Source organism: Pelodiscus sinensis, chromosome 12 (genome assembly GCF_049634645.1).
Source record: "Pelodiscus sinensis isolate JC-2024 chromosome 12, ASM4963464v1, whole genome shotgun sequence".
NCBI lineage: Eukaryota > Metazoa > Chordata > Testudines > Trionychidae > Pelodiscus > Pelodiscus sinensis.
In genome coordinates this window covers 6,975,800-6,990,266 of record NC_134722.1, presented here as the reverse complement: position 1 = coordinate 6,990,266, position 14,467 = coordinate 6,975,800, and positions in this window count along the sequence as shown.

Genomic DNA, 14,467 nt, shown 5'->3' with positions numbered 1-14,467 from the left:
AGCGAAGATGTAGGGATAAGCTTGCATTCATTATTCAGAGTGAGTAACTGGAGGAAAGCAACTTTCTCTTCACAGACAGAATCTGTAAACAGCAGCATGAAGACTAAATGGCTTTTCTTTCTCCCTTTTCAAGATAGCCTCAAATCAAAATGTTGTGCCTTCATTGTGATTGTTCAGCACAACCACACACACACACACAGAGTGGAGTTTTGTTTCAGTGGCATCTGGCAAGGCATGTGAAACGAATGTGGATCAAAGACAATATGGTAGAATTAAACAAATATAATCAAAGTAATATGATTCATTCTTGTCCTGCTGCACAGATGTTTAAACAGATGTCAGGTAAAAAAAATGTGATGGGAGTTAACACATTACTTTAAATAATTGCATTTAAGAGAAGGGAGTATCTTTGTTAAAACGTTGAAAGTGAAAGAAGCATTTACGACTTCAATTGCCGGGAATCTTATCTTCCATGTGCCTTTTAGTAGAGAGCAATCACTAGCTCTCATATCAGGAATGCTTCAGTTTCTAGTCTACTTATAATCCTTGTCCATCTTTCCACTCTGTCTGAATCTTCTACTTCTAAAGAAGCATGAGTATGCTACTTAATGTTTAATATGGTAATTAAATTAGCAGAGCAGGTTAAAGACTCTGGCTTACCTATTGGCCTGCCATTTGGGGAAAACCTAATGAGGTATGTGCATTACATTATAAAAGTGACTTTATTGGTATTCCCATTGGCAGCCTGGTGCCATTGTGGATCATAGGCAAATAATTATGTTCTGTGCATGCTTTCCTCTCTAGGGGCACGTCTATACTTACTGGAAAATTGACACTCCGGAGGCCAATCTTCTGGTGTTCAATTTAGCAGGTCTAGTATAGACCTGCAAAGTGAACGCTGAGGGCAGCTCTCACCGGCATCTAGTACGCCTACTTTTGCAAGGAGTAAGAGAAGCCGAAAGGAGCATTTGCTCCCATTGGCCTCCTGCAGTGTGGATGCCGCCAAGTCTCAACTTAAGGTATGTCAACTCCAGCTATGCATTTTATGTAGCTGGAGTTGCATACCTTAAGCTGACCTTCCTTGTCTAGTATAGTCCAGGCCTAGATGTTGTAACATTTCATGAGCCAGACTACACTTTGAGAGCACACTTACATGTCTAGTTTGTGCACACAACAATAGCAACTGGATGCAAGTTGGGTAATTAGATGAATGACTGTAATTAGATATTGGTACCCACATTCACCTGAAGTATGTTTGCAGTTATCATAACTGCATATCAATTAGGGGCCTGATCCAAATCCCAGTCAAGTCAATGGGAGTCTTTCCATTAATGTCAGTGGGCTTCATTGGATCAGCCCCTTACCGTGTACATTTTGCATAGGCAACTCTGTATAATGGTTGAAAAGTTGGCTCTGCTTGGTTAGCCAAAAGCTACATTAGTCACAGAAGTAATGGTTAGCCATGAAAGATGATGAGTTACTGTATAATTAACACCATCTAAGATTACATGTATTTAGGAGGCGGCCTCTTAGCTCTCAGTTTGGAAAGGGACACTGGAGAGAAAGGGTAGGTATAATATTTATCGTTTCTCTGTAATACTTGTGCATTTACCCCAAATAATAATCAGTCATAATAGGATTCTGTTCTGTCTTTCTCCTGCTAATAGTGTGAGCTTTAGGATCAATGTACTTCAATGGCTTCCTTACAAAAAAAAAAGTGTAAGGGGTTTCTCCTCTTCCATATGTTTGTTTACCAGAGAGGAACACAGAGCCCGGAATGTCTTGGAGGATAATTATTTTATAATTAGAGATCTTGGGTGGCTTCCCCATAAATCTCTATGGAAATTATTCTGTTTTATAACCATATCATACATGTCATTGGGGAAGGCTTTTGTATGCAGTGCATTTACTTACCCACCAATGCTGTTTGACATCGGCCCTGTGATGTGGCTTTGTTAACTTTGTCTGGCTATGCTACGGCAACCGCATCAGTTCATTCTTTGCAATAACAAGCACTTCCCAAGTGGGGCCCACAAATTCAAGCCATATTATCCCAGAGCATCCATACTTTGAAACAGTTCCCTGCAGCAAAGCAATTGCTTTATTTGGAAATCCGTTCACATTTCTTTAATTTGCAGAACTATTTTTCACTGGTTTTGGTTGTTACATTGGAGTTCCCACTAGACCACATTGCACACCCTTTTCCACCCTACCCAAAATGAGAATAAGCCCCGATTTGATAGAACCCTTTTAACTGGTAAATAGGCTAGAGATGGGCCTGAAACAGAATCCAGAACCTGTTATCACAGGTGTATGATTCTAGCTTTCGGTGTGAGAGGTGCAGGTGCCGGTCTCTGGACAAGCGCGTATACAAAGGCAATTGTAGTCCGATGGATAGCGCATCAGACTAAAACCCAAACGAGTAGCTGAGAAAGAAGTGCCCCTCCTTCAGCCAAGCAGCTCCGAGAGTGACAGCCCTGAGCCCCTGACTGGGTGGGGCTCATTAAGCAGCTGCAGGGTCGTGCTACCGTGCAGATTAGAGGGAAGCTTGGTATTCTGCATTGCCATTCTTCTGCTGTGTGACCGGAGACAAATCCCTTTACCTCTGTTTTCCCTCCCACCCTTGGCCTCAGGAATTCCTGTGAAGTTCTGTGCTCTATATGAAGTCAGGCTGCCTAATCCCAGTAGCCCCTTCTGCCCTTAAAAACTATGAAATGCCGGGACGTTGGCTCCAAATCCAGACTTTGCCTTTCCAGCTCAGTTCCACGGTTTTCTGTTGATCTGAGCAGGCTTGGCTAAAGATTTTACTGTAGATAGATTTCAACGAAGGCCTCGCGGGTGAGATGTCATTTACTCACTGTATTTCAGGGCGGACTTAAGCTATTGCGTTAGGTTGCTCTTGGAGCTCTGTACAACACCGCTTGCGATCAATTTCTGTTTTGATTTTGCACAGCAAGTACACCGCAACTTTACGGGTGGATGTAGACCACACTGATTATTAAAAAAAAAAAAAAAAAAAAAAAAGCTCAAGGCAAAATTCTTGCATATGAAGTACTCTAGCCCTAAAGGTGCGATGAAAGCATAATCCTGCACATAACCCTTAGTTCTGCTGCCTAAAATAATACTCCAGGATGCTGGCAGGGGAATAGTGCACTTCCTGTGAGTGTTTCAATTCACATTCTCCCAAAAATAACACAGAGACTGTTAACACCTGCACTTTTCAGCGTTTCCTTGCTAACAAGGAGATTAATGGGTTCCATTCAGAATGGACCTTTTTGACCTCATTTATGATGTTGGGAAACTCAGGAAATTGCTTGCTAATCCAAATCTTGATAATCCCAGGATCTTTAAAAAAAAAAAAAAACCCAAACAAAAAAATCCCCCAAACAACATGTAACAAAACATACAGGCAGAAGTTCCATTTTCCAAAGATCCAGGACAAATAATTATTCACAAAAGAATATTTTAAAAAAAACAGTGAATCTTGCATTAACATTTAAGCAGAACAGTGAAGTAGTAATTCAGTAAATTATAGAGCTAACTGGTTATTCCCTGTAGATGGTATCATTTAATACAGGACACCAGTAGCAATTTCTAGCCTATCCTCTGTATTCTTAATAAACAGTCTGGTTTTCCATTCATTTATTTTGAATTGGGTAAGGAGATGTATTTGGTTATGAAAGTAGAAGGACTGAATCCCAATAATGAAATTAAAGGGTTTGATTTTCAGAATATAGCATGTTTGGGTGTGAGAGAGAAAAATTGCACATGCATATACCTGTACAAATAATTGCAGCTAATGAAACATATTACCCAGCCACCAAATGGCATTTACACATAAAATGTCTATCAAGTGCACCGAGGTGTGTGGGTCCATGGAAAAAAAAAAAAAAAAAAAAACACAGGCAGGTGTGTGCTTGTGTAACAAACTTCATGAGCACAACAAGAACCTGGGATGAGGAAACACCACTTCCTCCACAATAAGGGATAGAAAACATCACAAAAATGAAGAATGCTTCTGAGCTGGAAGGGAGAGAGATGCAACAAGAAGCAATGACTTACACAATGGCAATTTTAGGACTGACCTTGCCTGCCTCTGCCAAATTTAAAGAGCCAGCCTCCAGAAAGACATACGGGGGGTAGCTCCCTTTAAAGGAGCAACCCTGTACCAGGAAGTTTGTACAGACAACATGGTCACAAAAGGAAGATACTGCTTCTATATTTTGTATGCTGCCACCAGTGTTCCCTGTAAGATGAGCACTTGGGCAGCCACCTTCTAGGAGAGGTTCAAATGCCACCTGCCTAGCCAGCAGCATGTGTTTCTATTGGTGGTGCACATCCACACATGTCCTGATGCACATAACAAAATTTATTCCACACACAAATGGAAAAAAACTTAGAGGGATCATTAACTTCCATTGTCCTGTAAGTCCTCTTGTTGAGCAATATAAGTAACTAATCAAATCAATAGGAGTTACAGATATTCATCCCGTTAAAAAAAAAAACAATAGTTCTTACATAGTTTATGGCTGGCAACATTCCCTAGTGGACAGATCAGTAGATCAGGAGTTAGGAAACCTGTTTTTTTTTTTTTTTAAATTTCCAGCTCAGTCACTGCACCACCTGATGATGGTGGGAAAACTCCTCCTCCTCGAGCCTCAGTTTTCTCATCCATACAATGGGAATAATGATACTGACCTGCTTTGTAAAGCTCTTTAAGATCTAACGATGACGAGTGCTCTGTGAAAGCTAGACACTACAGCTGCTCCCCGATTTACGGCCACCTCCACTTATGACCATCCACACTTATGACCAAAGCGGTCGTAAATGCGGATCCGAGTTACGAATGGCGATCCGCACTTATGAACAGCGTAGTCACAATGTAACTCTATGGGATCCGAGTTACGAACAGTTCGAGTTATGGACCAAGTGTTGGTCTAACTGGTTCGTAACTCGGAGAGCGGCTGTATATGGATTTAGAAGTCTGTCTTTAGGCACTTTAGAATTTCACTCAATACATTTATTATAGTTTTTAATGTTTTCCCCCTATAGCATCACCTTTTCCTGCCTCGTCTCACTCAGCAGCCCTTTTACGGGATACATTCTTTACCCAAATCACTTCTCAGAATTCAATGTGGGACTCAGTAGGGGTTGGAGTCCTATTTGACTGAACATAACATACAGACATAGTGCCAGACCCAAAGAATTTACAATCTAATCTAGACAAGACAAAAGAAATAGTAAAAAACTAAAGGTCAGCAAAATGACAAAGGAATATCCTTGCAGACTACATTTTGGGGGTGTTTTTATTTTGCTGCCCCAAAGTATTCCTCTGCCACCCTGCTCAAAACCATCCATATATTTATTTTATATTTCACACGTCTTATGAACACTTCAGCATTACCCGGTCTTAGTTTTACTCCTACTGTCTCCCTCCATATTCCTGTAAGGTTGATGGATCCAATCTTTAATTGCTATCCAGAAGCTCCCTTCCTCTTCCTCCCTCCAGCCTTTCCTTACTTCAGCCCCGCCAACAGTCTAGGGAAATACTACTTGTTTTTAAAACACATATAAAATATTTCAGACAAGCTGCTAATCGGACACAGAAGTTTAAGAGTCCTGCCACTATATTTATCTCTCCACAGTGATTTGTCCTTTTCATATGTGTTCACTTTTTTTTAATTGTACCCTTTGGTATATATGGTTGTGACTATTTTCTTCCACTATTTGATCTGAGGAAGTGGGTCTGGCCCACGAAAGCTCATCATTTAATAAACCATCTTGTTAGTCTTTAAAGTGCTACATAGTCCTGTATTTTGTATCTCTCCACACACACAAAAAAATTCAGTGTTCCTTGTAACACAGGCTGCTTCCAGAGAATCAGAGAACACTTGTCAAGGGGCATCATGGATCCTGAGGACAGGAGAAACTTTAATTCAAAACTAAACGCCTCCAAGGCCATTGAATTATTATCTTTTTTGTATAATGGCAGGGCCCAGAATAGGTTAGACTTCGAACATCTGAAGATAAACTCCCTGACACTAACTGCCCAGGGAGCTGGAACATTTATAATGTGTGTGTGTAGGGGGGTGATGCTGATGAAGACAACTATTTATTTGGAGATAGTTACACTATTTCAAGACAGCAGACGTGGAAGTGCCACCAACACCCCCCGTTTCAGCATCACTGCTAAGAGCAGACCTTACTACCTAGGGGCACATCTAGACTTGCTTTCACTTTTAAAGGAAGCTATGCAAACTCAGTGCAAATTTGCATATCTTTTCCGATCGCCTTTTTGAAAGAAAGTTGTGTAGACACGCACGGTTCTTTTGAGAAAAAAAAACCCTTTTTTGAAAGAACCATGTAAACCTCTTTTTTTTTTTTTAGAAAGAACGGTTCTTTCGAAAAAGGGTTTTTTTTCCCTTGAAAGAACAGCGTCTAGACGACTTTCTTTTTAGAAAGAACCTCTTCAAAAAAGCATCAGAAGAAGGTATGAAAATTCGTGCCGAATTTGCATAGCTTCTTTCGAAAGTGAAAGCAAGTCTAGACATGCCGTAAGAATTTCAGGATGGTATTATGGCCAAGTGGGGTGTTTGTGAGGGCTTCAAAGGAGTTGCATGCAGAGGGGGTGGAATTCAGTGTATCTGGGTGATACTGGGTTAACAAGTTGAGCGGAAGGGACTATTGGAGGCTCGGCTGGAAGGACGGGGTTCCTGGACTGGGCAGAGAGAGATCAGGCAGAGATCTCTGAGCGGCTTATCGTGAGGGACCAGCATCTAGAGGCTCAGAGAAGTGTAGTCCCAGGAGGCGGAGAAGCTTAACCTCCAAGAGAGAGCAGACTCCCAAGAAGGGGCTGTCAAACTGAAGGAGGCTCCCCCCCAGCACTGTAGAGGCCAAGTGTGGGAGTCTGTGACAGGTGTCTCTCAAATACTCCACTAAACATGAAGATATTATGTGTTATACCTGCTATCAGTGCTCACGAAAGCGGTGCAGGTGACCAAGCAATTATGTGCCAGGATTTGAGCAATTTTGCTTCCGTTCATAACTGATGTGGGAAGCCAGAGATGCCGTGGCTATCAACCGCAAACAGAAGATTAGGAATCATTTTAAAAAGGGAGAGAGAATAAAGGTACAGAAAAGGTACAGAAAAGAGCAACAAAAATGATTAGGGGTTTGGAACAGCTGCCATATGAAAAGAGATTAAAAAGACTGGGACTTTTGAGCTTAGAAAAGAGGAGACTTAGGGGGGATTTGATATAAGGTCTATAAAATCATGATTGGTGTAGAGAATGTGAATGAGGAAATTATTTACTTGTTCCCATAACATAAGAACAAGGTGTCATCAAATGAAATTAATAGGTAGCAGGTTTAAAACAAACAAAGGAAAATATTTCTCCACACAATGCACAACCTGTGGAACTCCTTGCCAAAGGATGTTGTGAAGCCCAGGCCTTTAACAGGGTTCAAAAAAGAACTAGATACATTCATGGAGGATAGGTCCATCAACAGCTATTAACCAGGATGGGTAGGAATGGTGTCCCTCGTCTCTGTCAGAGGCTGGGAATGGGTGACAGGAGAGGGATCACTTGATGATTCCCTGTTCTATTGCCCTGTTGGGCATCTGATATTGGCCACTGTCAGAAGACAGGATACTGGGCTAGATGGAGCTTTGGTCTGACCCAGAATGGCCATTCTTATGCAAAGACTAGAAGTGCTGGCAGGCACAAATTAAGCACTGTCTGCTATATTTACTGTAAGGGAAGAAGCCCATATTCAGCAGTTCTCACTAGGACCCCAAAACAGTAAATCTCTTCAGCACATGAAAACACTAACTATGTTGGTTGCTGCCCAGATATTACAGTACTGTGGGTGGCATAAGAACATGAATAGAATAGAACATACTTAAAGTGTGATCAACTACTTAAGTCAAAACCCTGCACAACAACCTTTCACTGAGTTACCTCTGTACACAGCAAGGCATTTTGTCACAGCGATATGCTAACAGACTCCTAGTAACACCACAGGAAACAACAATAATTACGTGGTCTTGCTCATTTTTGGTGCTGTGTTATTTCCTGATAACGTGGTAAATAACACAGGCCACCATTGTAGCCATTTTCGCTAGCTGTAATAATTGCACCAGCTCAAGTTGTTTTGCTGCTGTGGAGCAAGGGAGGGGGAGAAAAGCAATTATCATTTTAACCCATTTGCTTAATAGGAAGTTTTCCACAATTGGGCTGGGAAAGCACAGTCCGTCTTGTGGGTACACACAGCAAGCTGAAGCAGAAACTGGAAAGGTCATGCCACTGAGGGCTAATAGATGGAGTCTATTGTTTAGAAAGCCCAGGTTCTACAGTTAGACTTGCAGGAAGTACATTGCAAGGTGAAGGTTGCTCTTGCCAAAAAGTCAGCAAACAGCTTCCCATGCCAAACTGGGTGTGCGACTCGCAAAATGGCAGAGGAAACAAAAGCCCACCTGGGCAGAACTCCTCTTAAGGAGTGAGAGGAGATACGGACTTGCAGATTTGCAGTGGCCTGGAGTCTGACTCCCTTATAAGGGTATCTACATTGCACGTTTATTTCAGAATAAGCTATTCCGGAAGATATATTCCGAAACAAAGTGTCCACACTACAGAGAAGCCTCAAAATGAGTCCGAGGCAGGCTCCCCCTAATGTGGACGTGCTGTCTCGATTTAGAGCCCCAGGAAGCACTGGGGAGAAATTACTTAGAATGGCCCTGGGGAGGAGCTATTTCAAAACAGCAGCAGTGGAGCGTCCACATTGCAGCTATTTTGAAATATCTATTTCAGAAGAGGAGCTATTCCTTGTGGAATGAGGTGTACAGAAGTTGGAATAAGCTGCCCGCTATTTCAATATTCTTTCAAAATAACGGAATTGCTGTGTAGATGCTCTCATTGTTATTCCGAAATAATGGTGCAGTGTAGACGCACCCGTACTTTGGCAACAAATTCCTTTGACTTCATGGAAATTTTCGCTTAGAAAGGCTGCAGTCTTGATCCTGGTGTCCAGAAAGGGGGACTCCAGTACCCAGGACCACCAATGGAAGGGGGCATGAGGGGGGAAAAAAGGAGGCAGTAGCCCTGGAGTTCTACATGGGAGCAGGGGTTTGCCTGTGCAGATCAGCATATACTGAAGTCATCAAACCAAAAAGCTCTGCCCTACACCGGTTAATGGAATTAATGCCTGTTGCAAAGTGAGGGGAGTTTCCTTACAATATGCTACTACAATTATAACACTGCCCTTCCTTCTCCTATGACTCACACTGTTCAGGATTTCTTGGAGAACCAGCTGCTGAGATTTCAGTGGTGATAAACTTTAATTCCACACAGCCCATTTTGGTCCCCTGAATGCTACCAAATTGTGCTCCAGAAGCTGGTATTTAGTAGAGCTAATCCACCCTGTATATGCAGGCCCTGCAACATTAGAGACAGCGACATCCTGAAGCTCACCAGGTAGGCAAGATACTCACCCCATACAGCTGCAGATGTAGTCATGCTTTTATTATTATTGGAAATAAGACTTTGAGGGGAAGGGCCCCTTGGGGAACGGCTTGGCACGATTCAATGGCAGTGGAATGTGATAAATACAGTTCCCAAGCTAGGAATGTGATAAATACAATCTTTTGGAAACAATATATCTGGAATTTCAATGATTGGGCAACCCTTTGTAGGACAAGTATTCAAAGGTATCCACCACGAAGGGAATTAAGATTTGCCAATCAGTTTGTCACCTGTATTTAAAGAGCCGATTTAAAGCTAGCTTCTGCAGCCTGAAATGAATTCTGCACACACATGTGCACCCAGCAATCATATTTTCTCCCTCTCTATCTGTGGGTGCAAAATGTTGGGCACAATCCACTTTTCTAAAAAGGTTCCAAAAAGGGCAACAAAAATGATGAGGGGTTTGGAACGGGTCCCATATGAAGAGAGATTAAAAAGACTTGGACTTTTCAGCTTAGAAAAGAGGAGACCAAGGGGGGGATAGGATAGAGGTCTATAAAATCAGGACTGGTATGGGAAAAGTGCATAAGGAAAAATTATTTACTCATTCCCACAATATAAGAGCTAGGAGTCACCAAATGAAATTAATAGGCAGCAGGTTTAAAACAAACAAAAGGAAGTGTTTCTTCACTCAGCCAGGATGGATAGGAATGGTGTCTCTAGCCTCTGTTTGTCTGGAAATGAGTGACAGGAGGGGGATCACGTGAGGATTACTTGTTATGTTCCCTCAGGGGCATCTGGTATTGGCCACTGTCAGCAGACAGGACAGTAGGCTAGATGGACCTTTGGTCTGACCCAGTATGGCCGTTCTTATGTTCCTAACAATAGCAACCATTTGGGCCAGGGTCGCCATGTATCTTCTATTATGTTGCATGATTATTTCACCTAATCTTCCCAAGTATGCATAAACGATCCTGTCAAGACTGGGAAACCATTGAACTCCAAAACGTTTTTTTATGTGAGTCGAGAAACGGGCTTTGTTTTGGCTAAACTGGTATGCAATCTGTAGCTAGTTCACAGATTGTGAAAAATAGAAGGACTCTTCATCCAAGCAAAAATGTGAAGCACCCTGCACAAGCGTGAACTATAGTGCCACCACCACCATCAGTATCCTCCAACATTTGTTTGGCCTGCCTCTCAAAAGGAAAGTTGAAGAAACATCCCTCTAATGCTTGCCCTCAAGTTGCAGACTTCTGGTGCCTTTTCTTATTCTCCATTGTCATTCCATTTCTTTTCCAGTGGCTCAGTTCACTTTTGTCTAGTCCAGTGGTTCTCAACTCGTTTCAGTCCACGGACCACCAGCCCAATCAAAAAATTTTCGTGGACCACCTCCTTTTTGAAACATGATCAAAAAGAGCAGACAACGAATATTTTGGTTTGAAATTCATTTCTTACTAACAGATTTTTGGATTGTCTTCTCACTAACAAGCTTTTCAATGTTTGGCGTGGTACTTGTTAATGCACAACGAATATCACCTTCCACTGCAAGCCAATTCCTCTGTTTGGACTTAACGTGCAACAAACATGAAAATCCAGTCTCTCACATATAAGTTGATGCAAATGGCAAAAGAAATCTGACTGTGTGTGCTGACAGATTTGGGTAACTCCTGGTCACGCTGGCCCAAAATTTCTCTATGGTAGACTGCTGGTACACATCTTGAGCTGCAAAATCATTTTTCAGATCTAAGAATTCCTCCTGCAGATCCTTTGGAACACTATTAACATCTGTTGTAAATGGATTCCTGATGAAAGATAACCCATCCCTTGTCCTGTCCACCTCCAGAAAGTATCGCTGGAATTCGTCTCATAGCTTCCGTAAATGATCGAGAATTTGCGTCCGAATGGCTTCCTTTTCCCCAAGCATGGCATCCACCTATGGAAATTGAACCAAATTATTGCCTTCGACTCTCATGATCCAGAGTTCCAATTTGTCAAGAAAAGCCTTGATGATGCTTTGGTGAAAAAACAGATTTGCACCTTTCCCTTGCAGCTGAAGATTCAGTTTATTCAAGATTTCAAAAATATCGACAAGAAACGCAAGTTCTAAATTTGACTGCGTCAGCACATTTCAGAATTCCTCTTTCCCTTGAGCCTGGGGAAATAAATCCAATTCCTCTCTCAGTTGAAAAACTCTGTTGGGTACGTTCCCTGCTGACAACCACCACACAGAAGTCTAGAACAGCAACACATCAAAGTCGGAACCCACGTCCAGGCAAAATCTTTTGAGCATCCTGGTGGTAAGAGGTGATGATTTGATGTGATTCAACACTTTCACCAACCTTTGAAAACGGCATTCAGTTGATCAGGCAATGTTTTTGATGCCAAAGCTTCCCTATGAATGAAGCAATGAACTCTGGTTACCATTGGAGCGCACTGTTTCACCAGCATTTGGAAGCCCGATCTTGAGCCCAGCATGGCAGGTGCATCATCAGTGATGACACCCATAAGATTTACCCAATCCAGACTATGTACTTCAAAGGAATTGTTAACAATTTCCATCACACCCTGAGCCTTTGTGATGGTATCAAGAGTCTTACAAAAAAGAAACTCGTCTTTGAAGTCTCCCTCAACCATGTATCATGTGAACACCAAGGGTGTGTCTAAACTACATGCCTCCGTCGACGGAGGCATGTAGATTAGACAGATCGGCAGAGGGAAATGAAGCCGCGATTAAAATAATCGCGGCTTCATTTAAATTTAAATGGCTGCCCCGCTCTGCCGATCAGCTGTTTGTCGGCAGATCGGGGCAGTCTCGACGTGCCGCGTCGACAAAGAAGCCTTCCTTGATCGGCACAGGTAAACCTGGTTTCACGAGGCATACCTGTGCCGATCAAGAAAGGCTTCTTTGTCGACGTGGCACGTCCAGACTGCCCCGATCTGCAGACAAACAGCTGATCGGCAGAGCGGGGCAGCCATTTAAATTTAAATGAAGCCGCGATTATTTTAATCGCGGCTTCATTTCCCTCTGCCGATCTGTCTAATCTACATGCCTCCGTCGACGGAGGCATGTAGTTTAGATGTACCCCAATAGCTGAGAGCACAATGCGACGTTGGTTGATTCATCCAATTGTATGGCAAACAATGGAGACGTCTTTATTTCATCCACAACTTGTTCACTGATATTCTGTGATATCTTATTTATCCGTCTCAATACTGTGTCGTTAGAGACAGAGATATCATTCAGCTTCCTTGCTGCTTCCTAGCCAAGAACAAGCCGCACCATCTCTTTTGCACAGGGGAGCACAAGTTGCTCTACAATAGTATGAGGCTTCTTGGCCTGTGCAACTTTGTATGCAACAGTGTAGGAAGCATGCACTGCATTGCTTGTCTTATTGTAGAATGCACTTGTTGAGTCGAGAGACTGCAGTTTCAGACCTGATAACCGCCACTCAAAATAATCTTCATCCTTTTGCAACAAGTTGGGGTGACACTTTGAGATGGAGTTTCAGCTGAGCCGGCTTCATTGAGTCATTCTCCAAGACGTTCAAACAAATAACACGTTGTGGCAAAACCACACCTTCTTTTTCTTGACAAGTAAAGCCGAATTTAATGTAGTCCTCCGAATACTTGTGCTTGACATTTCTTCCTGTCGTTGCCATTATAAACAAACTACACCATACCTGTAAAACAGCACATGTAGCACAGGACGAATGACACAGCAACTGCTCAGCATGACGGCGACAGCTACACTGATGCTCAGAGCCTCAGATGGAAGATACTGGCAACACAACACGGTTGCGTCCTAGGTGACGCGATGGATGATGCTCCGCGTGCTTGTGAACACAGCGTAAACCAGCCTAACAGTGGCGCCTGCTCATGCCGTGTGACTTTGGACAATGTTCCTGTGGACCACCAAAAAAGTCACCATGGACCACCAGTTGAGAACCACAGGTCTAGTCTGTTTACTTTTGCACAAACACAAATTTGAGAGGCGGTGAGCAACATTTTTTTTACAAGCCTACAGTTGTAAATTTGTGATTGACTGCCATGCCAGTGCTCTAAAGGTTTAATTAAAACCAAAACAAAGCACAAGCTACACAGCTGTGTCTCTGAGCCACACCTAAGATGCGCCGAAAGCCTGAGATGATCCCAAACGGCAAAGCGTTCTTGAAGATCTTCTAATGCCCTAATGGGAGAACACCATAAGCCATTTTTACTGCGGATTAGCCTAAGCAGTAACAGCTCCCATTTAATCACAAGTGGCCTTTAAGCAGGTTAGTATTTGTGACTGAGTTCATTCTCACAGCTAGAAGCAAATCATGCATGCATGAAACATCGGGAAAACACGGGGACCATGAGCACGGGAAATTCAGGAGTTAATGCAGGAGAGATGGAAACTCAGTTATTTTGAGCAGAAGAGAGGAGCAGAAGAGAGGAGCAGAAGAGAGGAGAGAAGGTTTTGCTGCCTTAAAGGAATATCCAGGTCTAGCGATGGGGTGGGAGGAGGCAAAAGGGACAGTTGCCCCGAAGACTGATGATTCAAAGGGGCCTGGGATTGCTGCCCACAGTGGCGGCAGCAGTGGCGAGTTAAATAGCCTGGGTCTCTGGCCATGGGGGCACCGCGTCATGCACTCTGGGCAGTTCTGAGAGCCGGCTCCCACCACCACCTTACCCAGAGGCCCGCAGAGGCTGTCAATGCCCCTGTGAATATTAAAGTAAACCGCAATAGAAAACGTTCCTCAGTTCTATGAGATCCTAAGGATGGCAAATTGCTGGAAGTCAGGAGGAGACAGTTATCAGATAGCATCAAGAAACCCTGGAACATAACTCCTTCCCTCACAGAAGCAGCAACGGGCTTGGTGAAAGGCAGGGAGCTGCAATGAGGGCAGAGCCGGCCCAAGTCATGGGCTGACTGGGTTACTGCCTGGGGCACCCCATTGTAGGGAGTGCCACGCGGGGCTGCTGGACCGGGCAGGGCCGAGCATGCGCCACACTCCTGGGGGTAG